Raw genomic sequence first — 4,324 nt, 5'->3', positions numbered from 1 at the left:
ATAGTGATATACATCTACACACAATGTAATTACTGAATCATGTGCATCTAAAAAACTACAACATAAAAGCAGAATTACTACACCTCTGTGAAAAAATAACTGAAGGGTTATTACCATAAAAAAAGAATACATCCTTGGATGTGGGGTGTTGCAACATGACTTGCTCTCTCCAACATGAACTTCTCAGACTTTGCAACAATATCATCACAGAGTCTCTGACACCAGTCATAATTCTTTACTTCCTCTAAACTTTCAGTTACAATATAGTCCTTGCCAGAAATGAACTGGTTGTTGGGAACAACAAAGAATTACAAGCCAAGATCAAAAAACATCTGATGATCCAGTATTCTTCATATTGGTCATGAAGACTGACCATCCTTTCAACAACCCACCGGGAGACCTCATTAGATGAAAGCTTCTTGGATCAATCCTGCTGTTGCCTTTTGAAGTGCACATCCAGCCTCTTGGCAACCAACCGAATGCCAGCGCTTTGGTGGTGGTCGAATTTTTCCACCGAGACGAACGCATCCACCACCTTGTTCCCTTGAAGCATTGAGTCCAGTTCCGATGGATCTACCCTTTCGGAAACAAGCCTGGGAACGACACCGTCACACTCCTTTAGGTATACATGTGTCTAGCAGACTGCGGTGTGGCCACTGCCAAAGGTAGGAATCCTGCAAAACAGAAGAGCACTCGATCAGTGAGGATCGGAGCACGATCGACGATCATCATCACCTCAATGCAAGATTAATTAATTAGGATGGAAGGACAACAGATTAAAAAAAACTCACTTCAGCCAGACCGTTGGACGCGGATCCGCGTCTCTGTCAATCAGGGATTTCCATCCGGAATTACTGCATATTGCTCCTGGTCCTGGCGACGACGACGAGCTCTGCGCTAGATCGTCGAAAACCCTAGTACCTTACTAAGGTTCTCAGGTATGTGGACCTTTATGCTCACCTTTGGTCGATGTGGGCTGTTTGGGAACCCCTTTGTGTTGACCCAGCGGACTTCCAGACCTGGACAGATGAGCTGGAGCGGGGAACCCTTGTGCTGGACGATCGCTCTCGGACCTGAGATCTTGATACTCTCCGTTGAAACGTCGTCTAGCTCAACGAACCCAGAAAAGGCACCTGAGCTCCTTGTATCGTCCGTCTGCACAGTGATAGTGGTGTCTAGCATCATTTCCTCCACATGGGACGATCCTAGTCCCACCAGCAACGACTCGTTAGGATTATCCCTGTTTGGTGCAGGATCACTTGTTATTCCTTGCGTTCTGATTGTTGCACCCCCCCCCCCCCGACGACATTTCCTGAACGGTAGGCACACCTACACCTCGAAGGCTTTCCTGCTGCGACGAGAACAATTTTTGGGGATTTAAAAGCAAAAAATTACTTTGAATGATATTAAAACAAAAAAATGAGGCTGCAAACATAACATTATGGCCATTATTATTCAGCATCTTCGAATCTAAGGTATTTAAGGAACGTCTACGCTCGACTGCTCACTGAACATATATGATCACTAAAAACATCGTTTTGCATTGTTTTACATTGTATATTGAACTGTTTATTGAGTGTAGTTTGAATATGAGTATATGTAAAGGTAAGCTGTTGAAGATGGTCTAAGCTGTTCGAGTTAGTAGCCTTAGTGAGATGGGCTAATTCAAGGGGAAACAGAAGGTGTGAAAATACCAGGAACAGGACTGTAGCACAGTTCTTGAGAACGTCAATATTCATTTTCACATCATCCAGGCTCCTGCCCATGAAATTAGAACCCAAGTTAGAGGAAGCAAGATCATGCGTTCCTGCTTGGCGCTAATAACAAGCACAAGTACAAGTGCCAACAGAGAGGACACCTCTTACCTGTGCCTTTGCTTCCCTAGACCAAAATAGTTTGCCAAGCTTGCCAGCTGCAGTTAAAAGTTTAAAACAGATAGCGAAATAATAATGGGAGTTAACATCAGACGTTATATACGTAATAGGTAAACGCCCGTGCGTTGCGACGGCAAACAAATTATATGATAAAATATTAGTGCACAATGAGTACATGTAAACAAACAACACATATATTATTATTGACCTCAATTTCTCACATTTTTTGTCAACAACCAATACAATGTTACTCTAGGACCATTTTTTTTCTTAGCATCACTATGGGGCGAAGAAACCATGGTCTGTTTAATTTTATGTTTACATTTAAGTGTACAGTTGGAGGTAACACAGAAAATGCAAGCCGAAATTATTTTATGCTGCTCTTACATTTACCTGTTTACGCTATTAGGTTTGTGGCATATTACATCTTGGTTTTCATCATGAGTCGAGCAAGGAGGCTACAAAAGAATTGGTGGAGCATCAGCTCATTCAAAATAGTCTACGGTTGAAAGTAAAAGATCTAGCTAAGAGTGCTTTAGACTGAAGTAAGCCTTAAATAGATTCACTGAATGGTAAATTGTTAGGGAAATTTCTAAGTTAATATGTCATAGAAATGCCTACCACGCTCATGATCTAATCGAGCTCCTGGTGTCTAAGAATATTTAGAGGGCGAGTGACAAATTATCTAAAGAAAGCTGGTGACCTAATATTTTACAAACCAAAATTCAAACATATTTTAAGGCACCTTAACTGCAAAAGCAAAAGCCAGGCAAGGAGAAAAAATATAGAGAAATCAAGAAACATTAAGCCCATGGATGGATTAGAAATGATAAGCAGTATAGATAAGAAGACGGGGGCAAGAATCGTACCATGTCTGGCCTAAGGAAGTCAGTCCTGCTGAGCACAATGATGGATCCAGACTTGTAGAGCACGCGCGACGGAGGGGTTCGCGTCCTGGTCGGCAGCGTCGTAGCAGAGGCGCAGGATGTCGACGTCATCGTCATCTGCTCCACGATGTTCCACCAGACCAGCTTCGACGCGACCGCAGTCGTGGGCTCACCGTTAGTCGCGACAAAACTCACCTTAACCTCCTCCTATAGCACTCCCTTGCCGATGATCGGTACAGGAGGCACTGGAAGCTGGTTCCCTGTAGAAGATCGGTACAGGTAACATTAGCGCATCAAATGAAGAGTGAAGTTGATGATGTTGTGACATAGATATAGAGATTAACCTGCTACAGCTCATCAAGACATCAACGAATGCATCTGATGTTAGTAGACAACAAGAATATAACCTATTATGCCTTAAACAAATTTCCTCTTTGAAGCCTCATGCTCTTGGTCTCACTACACTGCTAATAAAAACTGAGCCAGGTACTGAACATTCATGATTTATAATCAAACTCCCCGGGACTGGGAGTAGATTTTTCTATACTGCATAACTGTTGGCTTGGTTCTTGTTCGTTGAATCGTTGTCACTGGAGAAGTTTAGTTTGACTTATGACCATTCCAAATTGAAAAGAACACATACTTTATCTTCACTACAGATTGAGAAGCAATGGAACCGTATTGGGTTTAAAAAAAGAATATAATGTTTTATGACCTTCGAATGAACGCAAGATTCAGAAAAAATTGCTAGAACCAATATCTTCAGTTTCAATTAAAAATATGTAAAATTACTGTGTTTTAGTACATAACATGAAACAGTACAAATATAAAACTGTATACAAATATAAAACTGTAGCCATTTTTACCTGTAGTAAGCATGTTCTACCATTAATGAGAAGGCGTGTACCAGCAGCCTCTGTCTCTGCATAAATTACATGAAGAAAGATAAAGAGAACTATAGTACCGTGTATTTGCTCCCCTCTATGTTCAGAGTAACAGTTAAATTGACAAGCGAGATGTGCTGCAATGAAGAAAGAAGTTACACAGTTACCAAGATGTTTTAAGTCCAACAACAACAGGTATAATCTGCAATAAGGGCATTTCAGCATATAATATATTATACCTTTGGTGGTATCTGACCTTTGCTGAGATAACCAACATAATTAGTAATAACGCTTGAGCTCCTGCTTGATGCTTCCTATGAAATAAGAAATAAATATTTTATGTCAACAAAGATAGCTGACTTCCGAGCTCAAAAGCAGGTAAGAAATCATGGTTGTAGTCAAACAGGCATAAAATAATAAGAAAAACATAGATAAAGTTTGCATAAAGAGGTACACATGGAAATGTCGTTATGAAAAAAGTTAAACTATATGAAGAATAGGTAAATATACTCCTAATATCAACAATTCAACATAGAAGGGTTGCCAGCTATGAAGCCTGAACAAAATAGAATAGAAATCAACCTACACAAGTAGTACTTGATAATTCTTTGGAGTCATTCGAATGGGAGTTGCAAAAGTATTGGCAGATTCATCTCATTCAGTCTCGCCCCTAGCAGCA

The 4,324-nt window shown here is 40.7% G+C and overlaps 2 pseudogenes across 1 annotated transcript; both read right to left on the bottom strand.

The window, feature by feature from the left end:
- Window positions 245-2,864, bottom strand: LOC103630972 (NEN1 pseudogene; annotated as a pseudogene).
- On the bottom strand, window positions 3,628-3,963 carry LOC103629209 (acetyl-CoA carboxylase pseudogene; annotated as a pseudogene). The gene is made up of 2 exons (NR_163485.1): window positions 3,885-3,963; window positions 3,628-3,782 (listed from the first exon to the last, which is right to left on the bottom strand). The product of NR_163485.1 is annotated as an acetyl-CoA carboxylase pseudogene (transcript).
- Window positions 3,964-4,324: the final 361 nt, after the last annotated feature.

The sequence above is a fragment of the Zea mays genome, chromosome 6 (assembly GCF_902167145.1).
Source record: "Zea mays cultivar B73 chromosome 6, Zm-B73-REFERENCE-NAM-5.0, whole genome shotgun sequence".
Taxonomy (NCBI): domain Eukaryota; kingdom Viridiplantae; phylum Streptophyta; class Magnoliopsida; order Poales; family Poaceae; genus Zea; species Zea mays.
This window is presented reverse-complemented; position numbering and strand designations above follow the sequence as displayed.